This window comes from Cryptomeria japonica, chromosome 8, assembly GCF_030272615.1.
Source record: "Cryptomeria japonica chromosome 8, Sugi_1.0, whole genome shotgun sequence".
Taxonomy (NCBI): domain Eukaryota; kingdom Viridiplantae; phylum Streptophyta; class Pinopsida; order Cupressales; family Cupressaceae; genus Cryptomeria; species Cryptomeria japonica.
In genome coordinates this window covers 692,201,693-692,212,152 of record NC_081412.1, presented here as the reverse complement: position 1 = coordinate 692,212,152, position 10,460 = coordinate 692,201,693, and positions in this window count along the sequence as shown.

Sequence of the window (10,460 nt, the reverse complement as noted above, 5' to 3'; positions counted from 1 at the left end):
AAGGCATGCCACATAGACGGTCCAACTAGTTGATGATAGCAAGTAAAATGGCGGCACGCGGCGTAAGTTACAATAGTCAGTGGGTCAGGATTAAGGGCTAAAAGGTGGGCCCCATAGGTGAGTCAGGTCGCAGTTAGGAGATGACCTGGAGGATACAACTGTCAATAATTTACTAGAGCCCAGTGGCTTTCTCTCGACAAATAAAAAGGTGACAAGTCAGCTTCAAAGATGACTAGGCGCCAAGTGTTCAAAGTGAGTCAACGAGCCCACCCCTCTCGAAAGCCTTTTCAGATGGTTAAATGCTGATCAAGCTTCTTTTGATCCGACGGCCCACGCTATTTCACAAGGGTAAGATGCTCATTCTTTATACCCCACAAAATAGCGAGAGTGAATGAGAGCCATCCACGTGTCATGATGGCGGCCTTGGAGGATACAGCTATTAAGAGTTTGTTGGGGCCCTGTGGTTTTCTTTCGGCGTATAACAAAGTGACAAGTCAGCTACGAAGGTGACTGGACACCAGGTGTTCACAGTGAGTAAGCAGGCCCACCCCTCCCGAAAGCCTTTTCAGATGGTTAAATGCCGATCAACTTGAAAGATGATCTGACGGCCCGCGCTATTTCGCAAGGGTAAGATGCTCATTCTTTATACCCCGCAAAATAGCGAGAGTGAATGAGAGCCGTCCACGTGTCTGGTGACACGTGGTCTAAGAAGAAAGTATGGGCTCGCCAAGGTGGAACCGGTGGTATAAAGGAAAGACATGCGGCCAGCATTAAGTCGAATGCGAAGGAAATTTCAAGGCCAATGGTTGGGCGCCACATGATATCATATAGCCAATAGAGAAACGGGACCCTGCGCGGAGCAAAAGTTGTTAGTTAATCTAATGCTCGATCAAGTTTCTTTTGATCGGACGGTCAGCGCTATTTTTCAAGACCAAGCTGCCCAATAATTATGCTCCGCGAAGTTGCGAAAGAGAAAAATGAAACACTTGCAGGAATGTTGTGACCCATTGGAGTGAAAAATATGAATTCTCATATGAATTCAATTTTGAAGGGACAACTGAAGCATGTGGAATCAATGTTGTAGTTAAGGCCCTGAGTACAATATTTGATTTCCTATCAACCGGGTGAAGATACCTTTTAAAGAATTTTGCAAAAGAGTGAATGCAGAGTTATTTTCTTCAAGTACAGAGCAAGTCGATTTGGTTGCAGAGCATATTCCTTCAAGCGAAGAACAGGTTCTCTTGTATTCTTGTGTAGCACTTCCTGTGTAGTGTTTTAGATAAGATAATTAATTCATCACAGAATTGTTTGAGAGTGGTATTCATTTCTTACATTTTCAAAATGGCTCCTAAAAGAGAATTTTCTGGCAAAGTTAACTATTCAAAAAGGAGTGTCTGTGATGATTTTTTAGAACAGTTGACGTTGTCAACTAATCAGGCATCAAAGACAAAAGAATTAGTCTCCAAGGCTCCTCATGTAAAGATAGCAGAAGGACTATATGACAAGGGTAACTGGTTGAGAGACCCACAGGTTGGATTGTCTGGGTTGGAGTTTTTTAAAGTTGCATTCAGAATGAGAAATTCTCCTGCCCCGCAAAATTGTATCTGGGAATTAGATGTCGGGAAATTAGTAGTCCCAAGGGTATTTATGGACATAGATCTATTGACCCAAATTGCGCTCAACTATGATCCAGTCACAAGAAGCATTTGGGATATAAATGGGAAAACCCTTGTTGAGATTAATGCTGAAGAATTCAGGAAAGCTTTTGGGCTTAATGAGTTCACCAATTTTCTAGAACCTATAAATTTTACATCATTAGCCCAAATTTATGGTGCACAGAGGAGTCATCTCAGGAACGGGCCTCTCAAGGAGTTTTTTGTGAAGATACGAGGGTTAACAGTTGTAGGACCCAACACACAAGAGCCCTTCTCATTAAGTATGTTCACCTTGAGGGCTAAAGGAATGTATTGGGCACTTTGCCAAGTTTTGGGAGAAGATGCTAAAGCAAATATGCCAAATCATTACCTGTTAATGATTGCTCAGATTTTGAATCCTTCTCTTGCAATTACATTTGATTATGCCTCTTTCATTGTTGATGCTATTCATGGAGGGTTAATAGGAATCAAGAATGGAAAGGTGGATAGGCCTTTCGAATGGTACTCACTCCTGATGCATCTTTTTCTCTTCAAAGGTGGTGATTACTTTGCCAGTGGACTGGACCTTGTTAAGGAGAAAGAAGGAGAAAAAATGCTGGTACAATTGTGGAGTATTGTGTTGTCATGGGATAGAGAGAATGCTAGTTTTTTGAAGATTGACAAATATTTTGCATCCAAGATAAGGACTCTCCTCTTCTTTGAGAACCCAAGAATCCCCAAAGTTCTTCTGGAATTCATATGACCAAAAGAATTCACAGAGAACATAAAAAATGTCCATAATTGGGGTGATATTTACTTGTATCCAGTCTCCATAGTTTTCAGAGTGTTTGGTTTCAGAGGCACCCCATTTTTGCTACCTTACCAGGTCCCTCTCAAAGTGGGAATTGTAGAGATCCTTAGACAAATCGGTGGCTTACAAGAGGCAGAGTTGACAGGCAGGGGTAAAGGGACTATTTTCCCTGCAGCTACCATAGCTCACCAATTTGTAATAACAAAAGGAGGCTGGAATTGCTTTGAGGATTTCCTCAAGCCTTATCATTTGTCCACTGCAGTGTCTAGGTGTGCTGATCCAGAAGACTTCTTTAACGGTATGTTTAGAAAGATGGTAGCATGCAGAAGTAGGCCTCATCAATTCCAGTTTCCTGAAGACCTCATCAGAAATGAGTTTGATCTAGATGAGCTGGAGCTAAGAAAAGAGAAGTGGGTGGCTTATAAGAAAGCCTTGGATTTTGTGCATCAGTTTGATGCTAGCTATGACGCATTGTCTAGCCTTTTCCCTCTAGAGGAGAAAATAAAGTTTTTGATTATTTTCTTTGAAGATGTGATGCAGACATTGAAGGAGAAGAGGGAAGTTGTAATCAAGAGCAACCCTAAGAAGGCAAGAATGATCCTAAGTAGCTCAGCTTCCAGCAAAGCAATCCCTCTTGGTGATTATACATTGCATAAGAAATCTAGTTATAGTGTGTTGATGCCTACAACAGGGGAGCCCTCTACCTCCAAAGGAAAGAGGAAGATACAAGATGTCATTGACATCCAAGAAAGCCCAAAGAAGCAAAGGGTAGGGAAAGAAGTACAATCAGATACACCTTTGTATTCCCCATCCCAATCCCCTATCCATATAGGAAATGAGCAAGCAGCAGCTAAGCAACTCCTATAGTTAGGTAGTCTATGGGAAATTGCCTACACTTATGATGAAGTGGAGGAAGGAATGCCAGAAGAACCCATTGCTACTGAAATGGATATCACTACCACTGAACTCAAAGGCCAGGAGTGGGATCCTGAGATAAAGAAGGCAAGTAATGCCTTCTTAGCTGATAACAATTTTGTCACATCAGAAGCATTTATGCAGTTTATATGGAAACAAGACATAGATAAATATAATGCTAGATGTGAAAAGAGAAAGGTTGAGAAGCCCAATAAAGATCCAACCCTGGTAGAAGAGGAAATAAAGAAAGAGATGATGGAAGAATTCAAAAGCATCACACCTGAGTAGGGAAGAGATATGGTAGCACAAGATGGAGTGCTTATTTTACCTGAATGGGATATAGCAGATGCCCTGGTATTAGATGCAGTGAGAAAAGAGACTAAACCCATGGAGGGGATTAATTTCAATAAGGACAATATTGCACTCGTCATGTGGTCTCTCAAGATAAATGAGAGTAAGAAAAGCAGAGACACCCCAGGGTCAAGTTACTTTGGTGGGATGATGGTGAAGAGAGTGCAAAGTACAGGGGCAGTGGAAGCTGCTAGCACTATATTAGAGACTGTAAAATTTAGTGTTGCAGTAGCAAAGAAGGAAGCCAAAGAGAAAGAGGCCCTCCAAGTTAAGTTGGAAACAGTTTTGAAGGCCTATAACAATGCCAAGGAGGAGGTAAGAGGTAAGGATAGCATCATTGCCAAGTTGCAGAGCCAGCTGACTGGACAGTACCATCAAGGTGAGTCTTCAACACTAATGATCTCCTCTTCTCCTGCAAGACCTCCACCTACTAGCCCTATCATTGAGTTTCCACCATCTCCAGCACCCTCCAGCTCTCAAATGGTTGAAAATACTCCTCAAGAATTAGAAAACTTGAAATAGGCTCAGGCCTTATATGCAAAGAAGTATGAGGAGAGAGTAAGAGCTACAATTTCCAGTTTTGTAGATACAATAAATGCCTCATTGCTCTACAACAATGTAGGTAAAATTATGGGTATATGGAATGAGCCCAAGAGAGACAAGGCCATTTTGACACCTATTTTTGACAAATGGAGGCCTAGGGAGCAAGATTTATAGTTTATGTGTGTATCCTGTGATGAAGCAAGGGCCAATCCCATCATTAAATCCACTTTTGATGTTGCTAAAGTCTTAGTACAATTAGCAGCAAAAGTGGATAATGTTGATAGGAAGGTAAATTTGTGCAAAAAGGAGTACACTGATCAAGTTTTTGAGTTACTCCCAGGAATTTTTGCTAGCCCGGATCAATTAAAGGACAAAAAAATGTGGCTTAAGGAGATAGAAGCTAAATTGTCAGTGAGAGTTAAGGTAATTATTGATCTAGATGATGCTTCTTTCTTTGTTTTGACAATACAAGAGATAGAGAAAATTAAGTCACATTATGGTTTTCTTAATTCAAAAGTGAACAAAATGAGATATTCTTGGAAAAGGTTGACTAAGACCAAGGATAAAGTGATTAATTTCTCATGGCTGACAGAAGAGGTGTATGGTGAGTGGACAACTAAATATGCCACCCATGATCCACAACAGTTGGAGAGCACCGCTGAAAAGGTAGAAGAGGTTGCAACTGAACAACTTGTTGAAGAAACTGTAGAGGCCGAAAAGAGCTTGTAACTATTTTTGCGAAAATCTTGTAACCTCTTTATTTTGAAAGAAATGATTGTAACAAACTCTCCTCGAGAAGTCCGAAGTTTTGTGCATCCATGTTGTTATAAATGGATACCAGGACTAGAGGAAGGGGGATCACAAAGAATTGTAAGAAAATGTTGCAGAAATTTATCTGAGCTTTTCTAAGTCTAATGGAGAATACTCAAAATTTGTTGTAATATTTCTTGAACTAAATATCAATATACAGACCATCGGTTTTGAGTGAAGCTTTGTGTTGTCTTCAAGTGTGTTTGCAAATTTGTTTACTATTTTCATTCTGAATAATCTAGGGTTGTTCTGTTTGAATGGAATTGCAAAGCAATTTTAGTAGAAGTGTTCGTTAGCTTTTCTCTTTAGGAGGGAAATTAAAGATGCAGGGATCACTCATACCAATAAACTCTTTGGAAGAGACTTTGAATTGTGATGATCATAGCTTAATTTGGAATGCATAAATTCTTGTAGGTGTCAGGCATATACAAGGACTAATAGAAACCAAGCCAATGGGACATATAAAGATGTTTTGTTTGATGAGTATTATTTGAGTTTAGATGACTCTGTGACCTTGGATAAGGCACTGGTATTGATTGAAGTGGTTTATTGCATGTTTTGTTGATCGAAATGGTGAATTTAAGTATAGTTTCCATTTTTTGTTTTCAGTTGATTTCAAGGTGAATAGATCCACTGGTTTTCTGGACTGGTTTGCTGTGGGTTTATTTTTTGAAAGTGTGAATTCAATTCATAAAGTTATACCCACCTAGGCTCTAAGTAAGTCCGAAGTGTAGGAGGTTCAATCAAACCTTGTCATATGTTGTCTTGAGAATTTCCTTATCTTTGATGTCTCTTCTGCACCGACTTTAATCATATTATTTTAAGGATGTTAAAGGGAATCAGATTTTGAAGACAACAAAAGTGGCTACTCTGCTGGGGAGAGTTACAATAAAGATATAAACACAGATCTGTGTTGAGGCTTGTAAAGAAAATTGTTGTGTGTTTGTGGATAAGACTGCTTGTTTTCATAATTCCCATAGTTTTGTGGGTGGTGACTCTGTTACTTTTGAACCAGTCCTTGTGAGATATAAATTTTTCTAAAAGGAAGACAAGCGAGATGCAAGGAGCAAAAAACACAAGATCATTCATGTAGAAACATCCTCATGAAACTTTGCAAGAAGGTCTACCAGAAGAATCACAGAGAGGCTAGAAGAGATCTATGTTGCATGAGCCATCAAATGCTACTTGGGTGCAGAAAAACAATAGTACTGGTAAGATGCTTGATTGACATATTTATGCAAAGTCTAATTCATCTTCCAGAGATTCAGAGCATGATATTTTAGGTTTCCATTCGGGATTGTTTGGAAATACTAATGATGCACCTATTTTAAATCAAGATCTATCTCATGTTAGTGTTTCTGCAAAAGATAGAACCAGTTCAAATGCAATTAGGCACTCTGTTCCTAGGACAATTGATGGGAATATTAGTTTGATTGACATAGATCAAGTTAATGTATCAGACTCTAAAGAAAACTTCCCTGATGAGGATAAAGGGTCTCAAGAGATTGAGGATTTAAATATAAGAGTCCATCATTTAATATCCTTAAGAGCCCAAAAGGAGGCAAATAAGGAGAAGGAAGTTAAAACCAAACTAATGGAAAGAGATAGGCTTCTTAGACAGATAGTTGATCTTGAAGTACTTGCTAAAGAGAAAGAAAAAAGTGATAAGGAAGGCCCTGTGATTAGAGAAATTCTAATCCCCAAAACTAAACAAGCTTGTAAGTCAGTAGCCCAGCCAACTAGGGAAGTATTTAATGATTCCCAGTTTCCTAAAGCCAATCTAGATAAAGGAAAATAGAAATGGGTAGATGATGGAATAGAATCTAAAACTACAGAAGAGATCTCTCATAGGATTCTGGCACATGAGAGAGAGATGGAAAGGATGAGGAAGGAAAAGGAGGACCTCCAAATGGAACTGGAAAAGGCTGAATTAGAAGCAGCGAATCAGGAAGTAAAAAGAAAGATTAATTACTTAAAGGCTCCCCCTATTACATTCCCATCAGAAGATCTTAGCAAGCCTAATTCCCAACACATTTCCTTTCCTCAGGTTAATACTCAACCTACAGTACAAGCTAATATTGCCTCAGTAAGCCAAATACGTATGAATAAGTAGTACACCCAAGCACCTCAATCTCCAATCCCAAAAGATAAAATGACCATGGGAAATAATAGTGCTATTACCCCTTTTCAAAGAAGACCAATCAATCTAGAACAATATAGACAATTGTTCTTTAATGGGATCCCGGGATATCCAAATCATGTTCCCACTGAGTTAAGAGACAGACTCCATAAATTTGCTGGGAACAATGCAATTAGTGCTGAGGAACATCTGAATTTTTTTGGGGATCTAATAAACGATTATGAGATAGTAGATGAAGATGTTATTATGAAATTGTTTGTTCAATCCCTGGTTGATGATGCAAGAGATTGGTACAGAGGTCTTCCAGTCAATAGCATGGGTTCATGGGAAGATTTTAAAAATTGCTTTCAAGAGCAGTATGGTGACATGACTAATGTGAGTTTCATGCTAAATGAGTTCAACAATATTAGAAAATCTGAAAATGAAATGGTCACTAATTTCAATGCCAGATTCTAGAAAGCCATGCACAGATTGTATCAAGTGATGAGGCTAGATGATAACATGTGTCTTAATACATATTACAATGCATTCAATTCCAAAATGGCCTATATCTTGAGAGATAAAAATCCCCATAACTTGAGAGATGCTTTTAGAATTGCCATAAATGTAGAAAGTAACAGAAAAGCATCTGGAAAATTAGGAAGAAGGACAGATGGTAGATTATGGCAAGAAACCAAACAGCAACCTAATAAATTTGCTAAAGATGATGATAAAATAGAGAAATTGGTTACTACTATGAAAGATTTGACTGCCAAGGTTAAAAAAAATGATAAACCTCATTATAACTGGCAAGATAGACCCCCTAGATTACATGATATGCCATATAATACCAATTGGAAGGATGGTAAACCCCAAATTGAGAAGCCCAAAATTACCCAAAGTCAAGACACACCAGATCCTTTGAAAGGGAAAACTGTTCACAATATAGAAAATACTCCTTGGTGTATTGCTTGTGATTGACCACATTCTCCTCATTAGTGTGTAGTGGCTCAAGCTCTTGAAGAATCTATGAGACCAGAAGTAGAGCTTGACATTAATATGTTTGAAACAATTGTAGGAAGTGATGAGGAATCCATGCAAAGTGAATACAATGATGTGCTAGATAGTGAAAAGCTAGTGCAAGGACAGTTAGCCTTAGGTTGGCATCCTACATTGAATATGGTGACAATTGAAGATGAAGAGGTTCATCTTAGGAGGCCTAGTGAGGAAGAAGTTAGAAATCTCACTAAGGCTGCAATTGCCAAAGCAAAACATAACTATAATCTGAGAAGCACTAAGAGAGACACTGATCAGGGTGAGTTGGGTTCTATGTTTGTAAAGGAAGTTACAAAAAGGGGGGCATCAAGTAGTGCTACTACTATTCCTAAGGTCGGTCAAGAAAAGGGGGAACAAGTTAAGGATGTACATAAAGGCAAAGATGATAAAAATGTTGGCGATGTACAAGGAGCAGAGACAGTGAAAAGCACAAGTCAATTCAAAATAGAAAAAGTTAGGGTTAATACTAAAAAATGCAATAGTTCTACATTTGATATGGCCCAAGCTTTAACTCAAATGAAGGTTACTGTTCCATTAGTAGAATTGCTAAAAATTAAAGAACATAAGGATGCAGCTTTGTCTTTATTCTCTAGTATATATGATAGTGACACAGTATTACCTACTGGTTTAGCTAAAGTTGGAAAGGATCAAGAGTTCCAAACCCCAGAGGTTTATGTTGGAACCACTATCACTCAGGAGCCTTCTTAGGTAGATCCCTTCTATGTTACCTTGTTAGTCAATAACCGGCTGATTAAAAACTGCATGATAGATTCAGGAGCCGGTGCTAAGTAATGCCCTATGGTGTTATGAAAGAATTAGGGTTATCAGTAACCACTGTGTATGGGAAATGCTATGCCATGGATAACTAAGAAGTGCCTGTGATAGGTATAATGAAAGATGTAGAAGTAAAAATAGCAGCATTCCCTGAAGCCACTTACAAAATGGATGTTATTGTTACTGACACTAAACCCCACTATGGCATGTTACTTTCCAAGTAGTGGGCAGCAATAGTAGGGGGAAATGTTCAACTAGACTTATCTTATGCTACCATTCCTATTAGCGGAAATCAGGTCAAATTATACAGAGAGCCATGAGCTCCTAGGGTAATTGAAAATGTAGACCCTAGTATGCTTAATTGTATGATCGATGTAGATTTAGATAACTTTAGACTTCAACCAATTTCACCTCAATTGAAGAATACTGACCCTATTATGGTTGAGCTACAAGCATAGCAGTATGGGTTGTGGCAGATGTATTTTGATGGAGCTTGCTCCAAAGAAGGATCTGGAGCAGGGGTTCTTTTTGTGTCCCTGTCAGGTATAACTTTTAAATACTCATTTTTATTGGCATTACAGTGCACAAATAATACTGCAGAGTATGAAGCCCTACTACTAGGACTTGAGGTTGCAAAAAGGCATGGAATCCAATTGTTGAAAGTAATGGGGGATTCAGAATTGGTTGTTTGTCAGGTGAGATCTAAATATGTATCCAAGAATGATAGATTAAAGCAATATAAGCATGCTGCTTGGGATGTTATTGAGCATTTTGATGCATTTTCTATTAATTGGATAGAGCGAGCAAAGAATATTATGGCAAACTTCCTAGCTAATGTTGATTTGAAAAATAATGATGCAACCCTAATCGGTATCTCCACTGTGGAAATAAAATCTAGGCCTGCTATTCCTAACAATGTGTACAATTGGCAAGTTTTTGCTGATGATGAAGACATTCTTAAGTTTATCCAATGTGTTGATGATTATGATGGACAAAAGATTGATTGTAATGCATTGGTGGAAGTGGTAGACAACAGAGAGACAATGTTTGGAAATGATGTGGTCCAGTTGGAAACCAATGAAATACCTAAAGGGTTGGTGGAGCTGGAGAGCATGTTTAGTTATAATGATAGTCATTTATATCAGCAGTCTACCACCACGTTGGAAGAGTTAGAGGAGGTAAACCTGGGGACAAAATCATCCCCTAAGTTGGTATATATTGGAAAGAAACTACCCCCTCATGTCAGGACTAACCTTATTAATTTATTGAAAAGGTATAAGCATGTCTTTGCTTGGTCTTATGAAGACCTAAAGGCGTATAGACAAGATCTTTTTCAGCATGAAGTTCCTTTACTTCCAGATGCTAAGCCTTTCAGCCAGAAACAGAGGCCTATCAATCCCTTGTTAGAAAGTAAAATGCAACAAGAGTTGACAAAATTGAGAGAAGG